The 18,594-nt window shown below is 42.1% G+C and overlaps 1 protein-coding gene across 5 annotated transcripts in view; it reads left to right on the top strand.

Moving 5' to 3' along the window:
* Positions 1 to 1,595: 1,595 nt before the first annotated feature.
* The window catches only part of CDH6 (cadherin 6), a 103,526-nt gene continuing 86,527 nt past the window's right edge, over positions 1,596 to 18,594 (top strand). For 3 of the 5 annotated variants that reach the window (XM_038127392.1, XM_038127393.1, XM_038127395.1), the window contains exon 1: positions 1,596 to 1,809. The gene's annotated coding sequence lies outside the window, so the exon portion shown is untranslated. Of the gene's footprint in view, positions 1,810 to 1,909; positions 2,181 to 18,594 lie in introns of those variants that run through there. The other 2 variants (XM_038127390.1, XM_038127394.1) reach the window with 2 other exon arrangements.

The raw sequence follows: 18,594 nt of genomic DNA, 5'->3' as shown, positions 1-18,594 counted from the left end.
CTTCCCAAGCTCTGGTAACCCTCCCCTAGGTCCAAGATCACTGTATCATGTCAGGCCCTAACCCTTAACAAGGCAATTCTACCAACAAGTAATTTGTTTTTCTAACACCTGGACATCACTTAGAGCATGCTTGTTAGCTGCGTTTCATAGATTATTTGTCCCTTCTTGTTGACTGATCTTGACAGTCAAACAACAATCAAACATTAAAGAACATCCTTCCTTGAGAAAATTTTACATAGTCCACATTTTACAACAAGCCCAGCACCAGTTTCAGCTGTGCTGTGAATATGGTGCTGCGAACATGGTGCTGCAGCACTGAGCACAAGCAGCAAGATTGCTACCTGAATTCCTGGTGCTCAGGGTATTTAAATTAAACTAAAAGCCTTGAAATAGTCCAGAAACAGGACACAAAGATGGCTTAGAGCCAGGACAGACCCATCCGTAAGACATACAACATGTAGAAATTGTGGAAGGTGGATAGGAGCAAGGGAAGAAAAAAGGAAGAGAAAAAGAAAGAAAAACAAGATGACTTTAGATTTACTAGCAGGGAAAAAAAATCATAAAGGTCAAACCTAAGACAGTGGAGATGCGAGAGGCAAATGGCAGAGAGCTTCACTTCTTGCAACATTTCCTATGAATCTTAAGGGGACACCGTGCAGCTGAATTGGAGTGGACTCTTGTCAGGTAAAAAATAAACGGGCTGGCAATTTCCACCTTGTAATTTAAAATACAGATTAAGAAAACACAAAGCCTTATTTCAGGCTGTATTTAGGTGGTTGGGGGGTGTGGGGGGGGAGAGACTGTACAAAATGCATGTGTGCAGAGGGCTCCATGAGTCCAAAAAGCAAAAGCTGAGATTTCAGTATGTTCTGCATTAATATTAGTCATAACCTCCTGAGTGGGGAGCCCTCTGGGAAGAGAGGGACCAAGCAAACGCAGGCACCTGGAAAATCCCCCTCTGCTGCTTTCCATTCACATAGAAACCGCCACATGCGACCACGAAGTGTCATCTCCATTAATAATTCACCGAAATATCTTGATTCATCAAGTCCAGGAACTTCCTGGGAAGTGTGGGAAAAGAGCAGCGGGGCATCTCAGATGTCGAGAGAAGGACTTAAGACCAGCTCGGAGGATGAGAAGCCGCACAGCACAAACACACAGTTCACAACAGAGGAGCGTGCCTCTGCCTCCTCTTTATCCCCCCTCCCCCGATTTTATTCCGCTTTAGCTATCGCTACCAAACGATTGGGAAGAAGCTGGCGGCTCTCCACCTCAAGCACGGAGCTGCTCTCGGGGGGGAAGGGGGGCTCGCTGGCACAACCCTCCCCCTCTGCCCTCCCACCGCATTCAGTTGCAAATCCCTGGCCGCTCGGAGGAATCGGCTCCGCGCCCGCTCCGCGCCCCCCCGGCCCCAGTGCGGCAGCTCCGGCAGCCTCGGCAGCCGCAGCGCCGGCGCCAGCGGTGCGGGTGCGCGTATGTGCGGGTGTGTGTGCGCGCCTGCCAGGGAGCCAAGCCGAGAGGGAGGAGTTTGGCTTTTTTTTTTTTCTTTTTTCTTCCCTCCCCCTCTTCCTTTCTCTTTTTTTTTTTTTTTTTTTTTTTTTTATTAATCAGGAGCAGTGAATGGAAACCAATCAGATAGAGAGCCCCCTCGGCTCGGGCTGCCTGCATGCCGGAGTTAAAAAGTGCTGCTGGCCGAGCGGGAGCCCTAGTGCGAGGCGGGGAAGCTGAGCGGCGGGAGAAGGGGCCGGGGAGCTGCGCTGCCGCGCCGCCGACCCCAGCGAAGCTCGGCCGCGTCGTCCCTGCGTGCCGGTAAGGAGATGCGGCTCTGCACCTCTGGAGGGGCAAGTTGGAGCTCTCACCAGCCAGCTGCCTTCTGCTTCCCACCCCCCCCCCCCCCTTCTTATTCTTTCTGCCGTGCTTATTGGGAATGCTAATTAAGGGGGGGTGGGGGGCGACGGAGGAGAGGGACAGCACTTATTTTGCAAAGTTGGCAGCTGTCTTGCGGAGGGCTCTGTCCCCACTGCCGCGCTGGGGTGACCCCCACCCGGGGCTCCGCGCCCTGCCTGACGCTCAGGGGCGTGTGGGGACCACGTTTGCCGGCGTTGTAAGTCGGGCGAAGGGATGCGGCGTTTTCCTGGGAATTGTCATCGCCAGCAAGACACTTCGGGCGAGGAGAGGTGGTGAGAGCGGGAGAAGGGTCGTGTGTGCTTGGAAGAGAATAACAGTAATACTTAGTAATAACAACAGCAAAAGGATGAATAACTAGAACGTAATAATTTTTAAAGTCTGTCTCTGTTTCTTGATACTGCCTAGTTGCTTTGAAATGAATACAGGGCAAAGCCCTTCGAATCACGAGCGAAATCCGAGGCAAAGTGCAGAACTGAATGTAGAGCACAGTTGAATTGAGGCGCTCCCTCAGTGAAAAGAAGGGGGCAGAGCGAGCAGATCGGGGGACGTTACAGGAATTGACAAATGTGAAGTCTTTCATTTGATAAAAGAACGGGTTGAGGAGTGCTGGAGGGGGTGGAAGTAAGAGGGTAGGCGTATAGGCATTTTTACAGGAAAGAAGTTGGGTAATTGCAGAAAGCAAGTACTGAATTTTGTGGTGTAGTAAATGTTTCTAAGGAGCTGGTAACATACTTTCTGTGTCAGCTAGGTTGAACTATTTATGTATTCATATGTATGTAACACCTACTTACATGCGCGCACAGGGAAAACAGTTTGCATACTACATCTGTGTATTCTTATGCAGAAGGTCGAGTCAAGAGATAAGCAATAGCAGTAGAGGTCAGTGGCTGTGGAAAGGAGTTCTGTCACTGCTGCAATAAAATCCATATTTTACGGAGAGTAAAATGCAGTACTTTTTAAGTGCAAGTGGATGGTCACCTAAGTAACTCCATGTATGACATTCAAGGTTCGAGAAGTTTAACGACCGAAATTACTCCCAGCACAACGGCACAGCTACTACTTTTATACAAATCTGAAAGATAGACACCTTTTTCCTTTTACTAGTGTGTGTTCTGGGATTTTAAAGTTCTGTTAGCAGTGCATGAGAGATTGAGTAGCACAAATTACTTACAGAGTGTAAGGTCAGTCCTTTCTCCAAATTTACTGTTCTTCTAGCACAGCTGGAATAAAGACAGCAGTTCTTGTCTATTCAAGAATCTCTGAGGATGGAATGTACATCCTACATGTGTACCTCATGAGCTACATGCATGAACATTTGTGCAAGGAGAACGTTACAATCAAGAGCAAGGTTATTTCCATTCTCTTTTGACACAGGACTGTGTGTAGTACCATTCTGCAAATGACATAATTTCAAGGCAATAAAATTGCTTGATCGTGCAGACCTCCTTGGTTTTAATCAAAATAGACACAGCTCTCCCAGTCAAGATAAAGGCTTATCTCCTGTATTTGCTGGGCTGAAATCTCTATTATGCAGACAGTTCTTTAAAAAAGTACTTGCATGTTACTTAAAACATTCCATAAAATTGATTAACATCTGTTCCTGAGCGATATAATGCTATGGGTAATGGTGCATCCCTGTTAATTTCTTTTTTTTTCTAATTCCTGTTTAAAGGCAATAAGTTTGCATGTCACAGGAGAGTCGGGTAGGGCTCAGAAGCTTGTGATCGAGATTAAGTAGATTCCTTTATCATGGATATATACAGTTTTAAAGGCCTGGCAGCAATGACACAATTGGATAGCTCCTGTAAAGAGCCCAAACATGCTAATAAAGACTGCAAAGCTGAATCTTTTTTTCCTCTCCTCTCAGATGTTATCTGACACAGCACCAGTAAATATATAATCTCATCAACTTCTGGCTTTCAGCTGCACCATAATCTTTCTGGACATATTTCTGGTGGTTTGCACTTGACTTTTGAGCTGAGAGAGGGAAGAGGAAAGCAGCCACTCTTTTCAGAATAACGTAATCAGAGCAGCAATACTTTTTTTTTTCCCCAGGAAAATGGCATTGATTCAGTCCTGTTGTAGCTCTCTGCAATTATCCTTTGCAGCCATTTAAGTAACTGGGGTCCCCATAGGGACTTATTAGTCCCTCTAGGTATTTTAATTTTCACACCAGTTCACAGCTCTTGCATATCTCCATGCCAGCACTCTAAAGATTATATTTATAGACACGGTCATCATTTTCTAACCAAGTTGTTCGGCTAGAAATGTGCATCTTAACTTCTGACTCTTCTCTCCCTCCCTTCCTCCCTCCCTTCTTCCCTTGCACAGCTCTTTCATGCAAGCAGTAACCTGCCGCTCAAGGCAGCCTTCCCTTTCATAAAGTTTGCATTTTGCCATCTGCTGTTTCAATAATATTTAGTTGAGACACTTCCTTCAAAGCAAAACATACACATGTGGGGTTTTTTTTCCCCTGCTTTCTGCAGAAGATCTCAAAACTAATGTGAACTTGATAGAAGTTATGAATGTGCCTGTGCTCTCACCAGCTGACATCCTTCTCTAAATGAGCAGCCCTCTTCTCAAGGGCATATTGGGTTCCTCTGCACAGGAGCCTCTCTCCAGTCCACTGTCCCCTCAAGTGTGCTTTATCATTTTTGCTTTGACTGAAGAAGTTTTCAGCACGCTGATATGCTGCTTCTTAACAGACTCCTGCAGTATTTTGGGGTTTGGAAGGAACCACAGTTGGGTTTTCTGGTGGTTGCCTGTGTGCTTTGTGGTGGTCAAGCAACATTTATCTGTTGTTAAATGAAATGGTGGTGATTGTCTCATGCTTAACTGAACTTTTCAGTGTGTCACCTGCCCTTTGTTGCCTGCTTTTAAATTATGTTACCTTTCTGGTGCAATCTTGCAGCATTCTGGCTCAAGATGTGCAGGAAATTACTTATGGATCTCCTTGGAAATGGTAGCTAATTACTAAAATGAAAGGTAGCTGAAATCTATAAAAAAGAGTGGGTAGAATGCTTTTGAAGCAGCAGGCCCCACTGTGATGGTGCCTCATCTTACATAATGGTTACAATTCCTCTAGTGGCTCTGCTGCAATTATACCAGAATGAAGTAGAATTGGTTTTCAGTATCTTTTGATTATCATAAGCATGTGGGAAAGGCTTTGCCCTGGAAGCTGGTTGTTAGGAAGACTTCTTCATTAACCCCTTGAAACCTAGTTAGCTGCAGTAACTGTTCCTCTGTCTTCAAAGGCTTTGCATCATTTGAGGTTTACTTCTTTTTTCCTTTTTCTTTTTTCCTATATAATTTATTGGGTTCATAGCTCTTAGAAACAGGGCTGATAAACTCAGTTGAGGTTATCCTGACTGCCATGGTGAGGCCAAATATAGGATCTTTCCAATGTAAATCTTTAAAGTGAGTCTCCCATCCTGTGCACAAAGTGAAGAGTTCTGTGGCACACAGAACAAATCTCTTCTGCTGACTCTATGCAGGATTCAGTTTGCATTATAAACACCATTCTCAAGTTTAAATGTGTTCTGGTTGAGATAAAAATCCAGTAGCAGCTGGTTTGCTCATGCTGCATGCTTAGTCATAGCAGACCTTTCCAAGGGGTCTGAAAAAAAATATGCTGTGTGATGAGAAAGGTATGGCATCTTGCCTTGTTTTATTTGGGATGGGGAGAGATGCAATGTAGTATGAACATTTAGTAATAAATGTAGCTTTTAGTTGTCTTTATTGCTTAACGAAAGGTACAGGGCAGATTATTAGTCCCTGTTTTAAAAACACCTTGAAGAATGCGTAATTAATACAAAACATCAGCAGAAAAATCATCTTCTCTGGGTTGTACTGTGAGTGTTGCTGCAGTGGAATTAGGTGAGGAAACTGCTGGATAAAAGCATTTTAAAAGTTTGAGTGTGAGTACTTCACATCCAGTTGTGCTTTCTATGCCATAAATCTCAGCCTAAGAATCTCTTTTTGTTTCTTCCCCAGTGACTGGCTGATATGTGCTGGGACTCCATCCAGGTTCAGGTTCCCAAGCTTCTCTAGGACACTGCTATGTGTCCTGATCCTGATCACCCATCAGCTACTTCCCCATCTCATTTCAGGCAGGTTTATCCATCTTTGTATCCGTGATCATCTTCTTATTCCAGGTGGGGCTGGCTGCCACTGTTGTCTTCCACTTTATTTTCCTGGTTGTGCGTTTGGCACTGAAAGGCCCAAACAAAGACTGTAAATATTTGAGTTTATGCTTTTGTTTGTTTGTTAGTCAGAGCATTCCCAGAAGAAAATAGGATAACTGAATTTCAGGAGTGTTTACAGAATGGTGTGAATTAATGCTATTCGTCGGTACATCCAGTCTTGTGGAGCTGCCTGCTCCTTGAGTACTTTGCTCTCTCAAAACAAACCAAAAAGGATAGTTTCCTCTGCAGCTGCAGCCCTCTGAGCAGCAGTGAGGATCAATGGGAGAAGGGTGAGGGGAGCCTGTGAGCCCTGTCTGGATGAAAAACGCTCAACTGGCATGGTGTCCTTCCTGAGTTAGGATGTTGGATCTCCAAAAAAAATCTTTAAGCAAAGAAGTGATTGCTTAACTGTGATGGTGCCAGAGCACTTGATAGCACCGTGCTGAAACATCCAAGATAGAGTGATGCTGCATTATGTTTCTTCACACCCAGCCACAAGGCACCCTCTCCATACCCTCCTCTGCACCAGGCGCACAGACAAAAAGTGCATATACATTTCCATCTGGTCCCGTTCGAGAACACTGCCAGCCTTGCTATGTTTTAAGTAACCTGTTCAATAATGGCTTTATTCTGGCATTGTGGGCAAATATTTTATGGGTTAATTAGTCCGACTTGTCAGGATATGCATATATATTTATATATTGTCAGAAAATTCTAGCCAGAATGTGACAATTAGATTTCATTTGCAACATAAATACTCATCATAACCCCTCAGCTCTTCCCTGGTGACACACCGCAATGTACAGAAGAGAGCACTTTGTGAATGAGATCCATCCTGTACTAACTGGGTACCGTAATTCCTCTCAGCTAAACTAATTTCATTATCATGCTGTAATGTTTACAGCTGCCTCTGAGATAATAGGTGGTGTATCTTTCCAGCATTCCCACTTCTGTATCTAATCACAGAGTCAGAGCAGGAGGACCTAGGAGAAGGGTCAGCAGGAATTGAAAATTAGCACAAAAATTAAACACTAGTCAAGTTTCCCCAGGTACTGCAGGTTCGTGCCTGTCTGGTGGAAAGCAGAGCTGCCTGTTCCCTCATTACAATTGTCAGCTAATAGCTTCTATAAGCACAAAGGCTGCTTAAACAACACGATCATTACCATGTAGCTCTGCTTTGTTGTGAGGGTAACACCAAACTTAAAGAGAACACTTGCCTCTGATGGTAACTCCACTTAGCATTGAAGGTCATGGTGATCCAGACTTTCATGAGAGGCCTTGGAGTGGTGGGAGAACCACTTGTGCCAGTGGGCCCCAGCTGGGGTGCTGGCATTGCAGCACTGGTGCTTTGTACTGACAGTACTGACTCTAGGGAAAACCCTCTCTCTTAGAAAGATGTCTCCTCCTCCCTCATCCTCTTAGATCCAATACCATAGCAAAAATAATTAAAAGCATGGTTGCTTTTAGTTTTGCCCTGAGGACTCAGGTGAAATCTGTTTCCTCACGGAATTGATTCGCTTTGAGTGCCTGGTGGTTTGTAACTTTAGGGTGTCATTAGTCTGGCAATCATTGTTTGACACAAGTACCTTCGTGGACAAATAGAAAATGATATAGCTTATTGTAGTCTGCAAAAAAACCCCAAAAGAACCCACAGATACTCTGTGCACATTTGGGAGTCTCACTTCAAGTAAGAGACAAGGTGTAGTTCATTGACATGAGGCCTTAACGCAAAAGCTGTTCAAGTATTCCAGAATTCCACATCTTCACCACATGGCCCCACTGTGAGGGTGGCCTGTATAATTGGCCGTGTTTTACAGCAGGGGAAGCAAATCACCATGAAGGTGAGTGGCTTGCCCAAGGTCACAGGAAGAGATCATAACACAGCAGGGATGCTGAACCTGGCTCTTGCAGCAAGTACAGCTTGCAGTCAAACCGCCTGCCTCTCTCCTGTTCTCTTCAGTTGTTGTAGCTGATCAAAGAATGGATGGGGGGAAAAGTCAGATTTGGGTCTCTTTTTTTCATCCAAAAGAAAGCCAATTATTTTTCTCAAGGGCTTCTTGCATCTGCTTTGACAATCTCTCCCCAAAGGATTTTCTGGATGTTTTTTGCTTGTTTGTTCAGCCATGTTTTCTGTGGTGGGGAAGGGGGGGGAAGCTGGGTAGCTCCAGAACTGTCTGAGACAAGACTGAGTATCTTATTCCCAGGAGAAAGTAATCTGAGCTGTCCCCAAGCAAGGTGGCAATGACCTTACTCTCTGCATTGGCCGAGTTGGACTGGCCACAGAGTTTCTTTACCATTCCCTGCCTCATACATTCCCACCTACTTATGCCTGTGGGAGAGAAGGGGATAAAAAAGAAATCTCATAAAAGGCTGCCTATTCTGCATGCTGCTCCCTGTGGTTTGGGGCAGCCAGAGGTCATACCACACTACCTCTTGTTCATGTCCATGCCTGCATGAATTCATTTCAAAGCACCCCTGCTTTGTAAATATCTAAGGATAGTATTCCTAGCACATAGATAGGAAGGTGAGTCAAAGGGAAGTTACTTGAATAAGGACATGGTGTACACCAATACCCCTGACACAGGTATTGATCTTAGTGTAAATAAAATAGAGGGAGAGGTAGAAAAAGACACATAAAAAAGACGCATTAAATTTAAAAGTTATGTGGCCAGTTTAGATTGAAGCAGTACCAGGTCCTGAGCTCTGTGCCACCTACTATGACCTAATGCTTTTGGAGCTGGCCTGACAAACTGATCAAGCTCTACAAGAATTCAAGAGAACCTATTTCCTCACTTTCATAGTGTGAGGAGTGCCCTGGCAGATCACAGAGCAGGAATATATAGAGGTAGAATCTCTTTCAGGCAGCAAATTTCTTTTGTGAAATTGGTGCTCAATTTAGCTGTCAGGGCTGAAAGGGAAAAAGATGCAGAAGCAACTCTTAAGTCCACCAGCCACATCCCTTTAAGCAATTCATGCTGTGCCAACCAGTTTTATAAAGCCCTGTATTTCATCTAAACTCCATTTAAGTCTAAATAATATGAATGCTCTGCTATGGTATTTCCCTTCTCACTGCTGATAATTACCAAGTTATTTCTGCCATAAACAAGGCATGTTCTTCTCTCTGACTTATCATACCTGGTCCCAGAGCAGTTTGCTTTTAAAAGTACCAATAAACTGCACGGAAGTCTACAAGGTTGTTTGAATATTTGAGTGTTGTTCTTGATCAAGATGTCAGGGTTTGTAATGAAATGTTTACAACTTTGAAATTATTTTCATAGTGACTACAACATGACTGCCAAATATTAATATAATTTGTATCCCTAAATAATAGACTACACTAAGTGGGGATGGAAAGAAAACCTATGTAAGGAATAACCATAATTTCCCATTGATGCCAGCAGATGATCCCTGGATCATCTGTACAGCATGGAGGAGGATTCTCTGCAGTCTCTGTCAGCTCCCATCAGGAGCTGCAGAAGGGATAGAGAGGACTGGACTGAGATTTTCACTTCCTGGCTGTTTCTGCTGGCATGTAATGGGAACATCCTTCCTTTGTGCAAGTGTCACTGTGTGCTGCATCTCTAAAACCAATTCTTAGCTCAGATTCTTCCTCCTGGTGCCTGTGTCTTCAGGTCATCTGCACTTAAGAGGAAGCAGAGCATAAGCATCTGAAAAAAAGCTGGCCCAGTGTATCATATTTATTAATATTTACAGCCATAAGCACAATTTTGCAGGCAATCTAATCTCAAGCAGCTTTGAAATTCAGTGCTTTTCAGAGTGGTGTTTCCCATCAGAAACAGAAGTGTGTACTCTGATTTATAGGAAGGATTTCTGTTCCTCTTGGAAAAAAAAAAACAAAAACAAACACAACAAAACAACGCAAGAGGCTCCCACTTTTCTCAGCACATAATTTATATTGCTATTAAATGAAATGCATTACCATATTGTAACATGTAAGGGTCTCTTTTGCAGGATTTCTGAAGCAGCTTCTCATTAATCTACCATAATTCATTTGTCAGATATCTCAAAGCTACTTGATATTGGAGTTACTTTAATGTATGACAGAGTTTTCCTTGGCAGCAGGTTGTAATTTCAACCAGGCTGGTAAATGTGAGGTCAGAGGCTGGTTGCTGCAAATCTAGAAGGTTAAAATATGCTGCACATCCTTCTTCCCTATTGCAATAACATCCTGAGTCCTGGATGAGCAAAAGTAAATACTGGAATTATTCAGGAAGAACAGGTTTCATCCTCTTGGAATGGTCACTTAATATGGTGTGTTTTGTGTCTACTGCAGAAGTATTTATATTTGTCAAGCTGGCATTAAAACCAGCTTTCATGTGATGCAGACACCTCAGGCTCAGATTTAGTTTCGAGCCCTGACCCGAGCAAGTATCTGTTACGTCTCGGAGGCTGTGGGTCTCTGTGGATGGAGCTGCTGGAGCCGTGGTGGTGCCTGGGGGAGGTCGCAGTGTTAACAATAGGTATCCTGGCACGGGCAAGCGGTATCCCAGCATTAGGAGCAGCCAGAAAACTTACTTCTGAAGGCTGAACTGAGCAAGGCAAGTGGAGAGACTAGCATGTATGAGCAACTGCATCTTCAGTAAGTGTTTGCCTGGGGCCAGCTTGGTGCAATCCAAAACACCAGAGGTCTTTTGTTAAGTCTCACTGTTAGTGTACTTTGCTGGTGGTGGTATAAAGTACCAGATTATGGAAGCAGCAGCAGTTTCCAGCTCTGGGAGTGGTGGGGTCAGCATAACCAGATGGTGTTCAAGTCCTGTTTTTCACTTCCTTCAAAGGTGACATGGTGGAATGTTTGGTACTTTTTTATATACACTACTGATGGTAGTGCAGGACTCATGATTATTGAAGCTTTATTTCCAGGATATGGTGCATAAAGGTTAATGAGGTCATGCTCTCAGATACCACCCAACTTCCCATATTCTCCTTCCCTTACAGATTTGTCTTCTTCCATGGGAACATTATATATTCATCTGTTGTTTTATAAGATAATAATTCTATGCTCAGCCCTGTGCACGTTCTAATCATAGAATGTTTTAGGTTAGAAAAGACCGCTAAGATCACCAAGTCCAAGATTTAACCCAGCACCGTCAAGTCCATCACTAAACCGTGTCCCTAAGTGCCATGTTTCCTCAAGAAGGACAAGGCACACCAGGAAACCAAAAGTTCAAAAGACTTCAGTGTGTTGGAAGTAGGTGTTTGTCATCAAACTGGGGGTTCATCATGAGGCTGGATGACCTTGCTCTTGTGATTGCTGTTTTACCATTGACTTCAAGCTGCCCAAAACAAAGCAGAGACCAAGCAGAGTTTATCTGGAAACTGGGATAGGATGAATTATCACTGACTATTCTGAGCTGGAAGGGATTCGTAAGGATCTTGAAGTCCAGCTCTTAAGTGAATGGCCCATACAGGGATTGAACCCGCAACCTTGGCGTTATTAACACCATGCTCCAACCAAATAATTGAACTGAGCCATTATAAATAAGTTGCCAATGTAAGCAAGATTAACTTGATATGCTGCCTGAAATGAGATGTTAGAGATGATAGGGAGGAGAGAAAACTTTTCATTTAGATGGAAACAGGACTGATTAATTAAGCAGTAACGAACAGGGAATCTTGCCTTGAATTGATATGAGGCTTGCAGTGCTAATTTAACACAGAATACAGCTTCCAATTTGTTATTAAATTAAAATGGCTTTTAAAATTGTTTACTTTTTTTTTCCCTTTTCTGCTTCTGTGTGGCAAAATGATTATTCTGGCTAGTTAGAGAAACCAATCAGAGCAGCAGAAAGTGTAGGTTGAAAGAGGAAAGATTGTTCTGTTGTGTAATTAAGAAATATACACTAATATCCATGACATCATGAATAAGCACTTCAAAGTAGTAAGTATGCTCTGTATTGCATATTAAATGAAACAATTAGTATGCTAACAAGCTGCTCTGGACATACACTAAAAAGACATCACACTTCAGGAAATGACTGTTTCTTATTTTTTACTCTAAGGACCTGCTCACCTGACTGACAAATAGTATTAAGAAATAATGAGGAAGAAACATTCTTCCTTTTCATCCTTTCCCCTTTTCTCACAATTTTCAAAGTAATTTTCATTTTGGAGACTTTTTGGTTACTCCACACAAAGGAGCTTTTTCTACCCCAATCAAATTATATGGTGGAAGTGTGAGAGATTGTATGTGATAGACAAATCCTATGGAACAAGAGGGAAAACAACCTTGTAGCGACATTGCTTTTTTTAGTCTCAAACAAAATACACTCTTGACAGGAATGATTCCTTGTAATTTATTGTAGGATGGTTCAACAGTAGCAATTTGTCATGCGTAGTTATGTAATTTGATGGGTTCATTTCTTAAATGAATTATGGATTATGGATTACCTCTGTATATCAACAACAGAGCTGTATCTTTTATGTAAATATTCCCTCAACTTTTTCTTCCTCTTCCAATCCATTTTCCGTCATACAGAGATGACTTTTTTCCATCTAATCTTTCAACTAATAAGGTGTTTAATAATTTAGCAACCTAAAAAATGAGCACATTTCAAAGGAGTTAGTATCAATGGTAGTGTAAGAGCCTCAGGCTACAAAAAAGTGGATGAGGTTACCAAAGTTTTAGAGTCAGGATCCCAACTGTCTTTCTGCTTCAGGCAGCTATTTTATTAAAGTTGGTATTAAACAACACTGCCTAAGGTCTGATTAACAATTTATGACTTCCTAAGAAGGATTAACAGAAGCCTATCATTTTTATATTTAAATCTTGATTTGCATCTAAGAGAAACCATACCCAGGTTTATATTTTCATTATTTATTATTTTTAATATTATTATTATTGCTGCCTTGGAAATGTTGCTTTTGTGAATATTCCAGGCACCAATTTGTTGTGCTGAAGGTTGGTACCTCATCCCCACATGTGTCAGAGGGATAACTTGCTTCTTGCATCCTGTGATGGGCTTGATCCTGCAAAGTGATGGCTTTTGTCTCGTGCTGGGTTCAGTTGCTCTTCACTGTCCGTGAAGTCCATTGAGACTGATCTGCAGCTGGCGGTCAGGCTGAGATCTCCTAGATCAGGAGCTGAATGATGTCCAGCTAACATTACTTCGGGGAGTGAAATCCAGATGTACAGGACCAAGGCTCACCTGACATACCTTCCCACAGGGGAATTTTCCTGTTTGACATTCACTTTGTGCAACCAGTAGCAACTCCGTCCCACTGTCTCAGTTTTTTATAAGCCTCCCAGTCCTGCTTATGAGGCTGCTTCTGGTCCACCTCTGCTGGGAGAGGAGCAGAGGGTGATTCTGCTGCTATGTTCTGGGATGCAACAGAGAAGGAGCTCTGTTGTTGCTCTTTGCTCTCACGGAGGCAGCCCAGAAAGAAGCATGGTACCAGGTGGGAAAGGGGTGAGGAGTAGATACCTAGATCTGCTGGCCAAACTTTGCTTACTCTCCTGTACAGGAAATCAGGCCAAAGACATGTAGCTTAGTGGAGAAGAGTGGAAATTATTCTACTTCTGGCTAAGATTTTTTAAACTTATTTTTGTTTTAATGTTCAAATAGAAAATAGTAACAATGGCCTGTTCTGTTACCTCTTTTCAAACTGTCCTAATTCCCCTACTGTCTGTCTTTTCCAAGTTCAGTTGCTTTAGAAAATTGTGTGGCTTTTTTGCTTTTTTTCTCCCTGTGTATTTCCATTTCTGATACTCTTCAGTGAATTTAACACTCATTTCACCAAGGGCTGGAAGTGGTGGTCATAGCATGTAGAGCTAAGGGTAAAGATTGTCAGCTAGGGGCTATGAACTCCCCTGGCTCACAGCAAGGGAGACATTATTTGGTTTTCCTGAGCTTCTCTAGTAAGTAAGACACTAAAAGGTTCTGAAGAAATGTTGATATTTAAGGATCTTCATTACTTTATTTGAACCCTCAGCATGTCCATGGTTGTCCTTACAACCAATAGCATAGTTTTTGTCTTGGTCTTAAGGGCTCCTAAATTTTAAAATACTAGAGCTATAATCTGAAAACTGCTGGTTCTTCAGAGCAAAACCAAGCATTACCACATTCAGATAAAGATTTCCCATTTTCCTGGCTTTTCAGGATGTGCTAAACTGAATTTAAGTTTTAGGGCTGCATTAACATTTCAATAATCTGCTGTTAGAAAGACTCCAAGAACTGCAGTCAGAATATTTTCTTGTGACACTTGCCTTCAGCCTGTGCTTGTGGGTCATTATTGACAGAGGGATTTAAACAAATGCTGAAAAGATTGTGCTGAATCAGGGAGCAGTACCTGAGAGGAATAAGCCCCTTAGATGCTGGATTAACAACTCTCAAGGTTTCTAGCTTATTCTTCAGTTCTGACTAAAATTTTATCCAGTCATATTCTCAGTCAAAAGAAGACAAACGAATATTATTCCATTGACTTCCAAGGAGCTGTAATGATAAATATGAGCTGAAAAACCAGACCACGGAAGCAGAAGAAAATGCATGAATAAATTATCAACAGTGGACATGCCCAGGAACTTAGAGCAGTCAGCTCTCCCCACTTTCTCTTCTCTCTCTCCTATTAAAAAATCCTCAGCCATGTATCCGGAGAGCAGGAACAATATCATGGGACTTCTGTGGCCAGAGACACAGAAATCAACAGTGTGGGTGGATAGTTTCTACTTAATCTGTGCAGTGAATTAGTTATCAAATATATTCTACAGCAACACATATTTATTTGTATGACATTAATGTCCACGGGTCCTAATTGTGGGAAGCAGTGCTCTAACCTAATAGAGTCCCAGCTGGCAAATATGTTCAGAGAAATCAGTCTTTGCTGCAGGATTATTTGACCAAAATATGGCTAACTTCACAGGAAATCATATTAGAAGAAAGTGGTTAAGTGAGTTCTGCCTTCTAATAGATGTGTAAGTTAAACATGTCAGCTACACTTTTGTCCAATTAAAGCATACTTATGAAAAAAGATAGCTGAAGACCTGCAGTATTGTGAGACATTCTGTAGCCCCTGTTTTGAGTCTTCTGCGCACAGAATTTGCAGGTGAGGTCTGTGATTTTTCACTCACAAAAATGGCTTCCTGGTTTCCTTAAATGAATCAGAAATAGAAAAAAAAAACCAAAAAACAGGTCTGACCATAAGACAGACACAAGAATGTCTTATGTGTAGGAACAGCATGGTATCAGGCATAACACAGAATATCACATTTCTTTAAAGAAAATAACAGAAAGAAGTAAGAAATAAAAAGTGAAACACAAAATATTTGCTGGGAGTCACAGGAGACCATACTGTGTGACTTCAGTTTTCTTCAGGATAAATTTTGCTCTGAGAATAACATCCCCTGTATTTGTGGGTAGGATTGTTGCCAGGAAAATGACCTCTTCTCTAAGCTTTGATTTTCATTTTATTCCTATTCTGTGACTACACTGTCAGAAGTACATAAGCTGTTCAACCTTGGTCAATAGCTATTTTGTGGTTATCCCAGGTTACTTTCTGCAGCAAGGTTAACAGAGTTTAGAGGGAAAGGTTGTCTGTGTCATCACAGTTTGCAGATATATCTGTCAAAAGGACTGCTAGATGAAAACAATCTGTCAGCACCTGGTTTGTAAACATCTCTCAACATCTGCTTTTGGATGCTTCTTACTAGTTGATTTCCACCACACAACAGGGCTCTAAAATGTTCTTATGTGGACATCAGCTTGCAGTGGAGTGTCAACTAGCCGGAATCCAAACATAAAGCCAAGTACCTTCCCTTTTTTGAAAGTTTCACAAATGGTCTCATCTTGACATGACTGAATGAGGGAAATACATAAAGTTGTGATCTCTTAACATCTGCTCCTGCCTTATTTTCTGAATCTCTTCAGAACGAGCAGACACCCAACTCTGCATTCACACACCCGGCTTTAAATGGGTTACTGGTATTCTGCACTTTGCTGCTTGAGTCTTTCTGCGGCTTCAACCCAGCTCTGAAATGTGTCCCTCCAGGTTAGCTTGCATAAACATAAAGCCCCAAATTAGCATTGCAAGAAACCATTGCCCTCAAAAACCAGTAGTTTTTCTGTGCTCAGTGCATATTTGCCATCTGCTAATGCATTAAAAAAAAAAAAAAATCTCGGCCAAGTCCTTAATTTGGAGTAAATCCATGTCTAACTCTAGTAACTTTAAGGAACTGTCATTGCCTTTACCAGCTAGAGAACAGGCCTCTGCAACTGCAAAGTAGAGGATGCTTTGGAGCATTTGGGCTATGCATTGTTTCTGCCTGTCTGAAAGGATGCCAAAAGGCCGGAATATGTTTTCACAGAGGCAGCCTTTTGGTTGTTGTCCACTGTGCAGAACGGGGTGTCTACCTATACAGTGCAAGTCTTCTGTACTGCTTGGCTCTAGGCGCAGCTCACATACCTATGTGATATAAATACTCAGCTTTGCTTTCTCAGCTCTAACCCTTCCCATGCAAAGTCAGAAGCGTGGACACTGTGCCAAAAATAGGATGCTGAATCCTAGCTCCTCGCAGAAATGATCTCTTTAAAAGCCACAAGCAAAGAGGGAAAATGATCTGCAACCATCTCACACTGTAAAGGATATTTTGGGTTTTCTTCTATCAGGGAAAAAAGCCCCAAATACAATAAAAGATTGTAATTATAATACCAGTTCTTGTAGACACAGGAATGAACATTTTACCCAGAGTCCTGCTCAGGACAAGTACTGTGTGACTGTTTGGCTTGTCCTACATCATTACTATTCAGGGGCCACTGGCACTGGAAAAAAATACACAATGTCAACACAAGCAATGTAGAAGGGTAAGAATTTGCAGAGGAAGTGATTGTATTTTACATTTAAAATTCTGTCTATTTAAAAAAAAAAAAAAAATACACTCCTATAATTTATATTTTTCCCCACGGTATGATGGATTGATAAATCACTTTGGGGGAGTGATATTCTTGGACAGAATAAAATACTCTCCAAAAGTTTTTAAATAATCCTACCTGGACAAGGTAGTTCAATAAGAGTATTTTAAAAGGCCTCACAAGAAATTCTGCATCTTTATTTCACAGCTTGCCCTCACTTGCCTGTCTCTTTCAATAAAGTGTTACTCTGCCATTGAGGGTACCTGGCTTGCTGGCTGGTGTCACACATCTTTCAGTACGTTGATACCAATGTAGTTGTTGTTCCTCCGGGGATTGGCAAGCAAAAGGGTGTTTAAAAGCCCTCTGCCTTCGAGGCCCCTAATCGAACCACATCTAGAGCAGATGCCAGCAGTCAAAAGCACCATTAGTACCACCTAATGGCTCTTCACAGGACTGTGTAAGCAAAACAAGTATTTTATTCCCTTTCATAAAGAAAAAAAAGATAATTAGTAGTGGGTTATACTAATAGCGTCATCTGTTGAGATCTTCATTGGTGCTGGCCCATGAACCAGAAGCAAAAGTGGCGTGGAGGATGGCACTGCCAAGTGATCTCTAGGCTCCTTGGTGAGGTGGGCTGAATAAACTCTTCATTGCTGCTATTTCTGCATTATCTGTTCTGTGGACAAATAAACTTTCAAGCTCTGAAGCTGACAGTGTCTATACTGCAGAAGCATTGCACCAATAAAGAAAATTTAAAAGGGGAAAAGAAAAAGCACATTCTGAGGTAGCTGATTTATCATGGAAAAATGTCCTGTACTTTTGGGCCCCTGAGTTGCTCTAAGAGCCTGTGGTCTGTGTTTTCTCATATCTGCAGAGAACTACAGGGAAGTCTCTAATCTCAGGGTGGAATTCACTTGTCTCACATTCTAGTCATACAGCGAAAGACCTGCAGTACATAAATATGTACCTGATGTATTTAGGCTACATTTTTAAATTTGAGTGTAGAACTTTAAGTTGTGATATCTCCTCTGATGGAGGAGGAACAGGAAAGGAGCACAAAAAATACAGTTTTGCAACCACCCATTAGAGACCACGTTTTAAAGAAGGAATTGGATAACTTGAGGTTTGAGTCTCAGTGCCCTTCCTTTCATGAGTGAGCTCATGCTGAGTTCAATTTTTTTTCTCCTAAAGTGCGTTTTATCACTGCCTTTTAAGGTCTTTATACCCCAGAGCAGATCACTTGCAAGTTTACAATGGAAAATTATTTCATGAAGCTGGTGATGACTCACTGGAATAGGTATTTGCAGACCTGGACACAGGGGTTTGACGATTGTCTGAGTGCACAAGCTTTTTAGATATGCACCCCAACAGAAGCACAGGCGTGTAAAAAAAAGACTATATGGCATGTAATTGTAAGTAGAGCTGATTTTTGCCCTCGCACAAATAGATGTATATGCACCTATAAAGCATGTATCTCTTCATCCCATACAGATATCTTTTTCTTCCACTTAAATCCAAGTCAGATCTATAACTCAGCCTTAAGTTTCAGTTAATCAGACAAGCACATCAGTGTTCTTCCAAGGAAAAAAGAAAAGCCAAACCCAATGAAATTTATAAAAGGACATGGTCCTGTTTTCTGT

The sequence above is a fragment of the Motacilla alba genome, chromosome 2 (genome assembly GCF_015832195.1).
Source record: "Motacilla alba alba isolate MOTALB_02 chromosome 2, Motacilla_alba_V1.0_pri, whole genome shotgun sequence".
NCBI lineage: Eukaryota > Metazoa > Chordata > Aves > Passeriformes > Motacillidae > Motacilla > Motacilla alba.
Note: the sequence above shows the minus strand (reverse complement) of the source record. Positions and strands in the feature narration are given on the sequence as shown.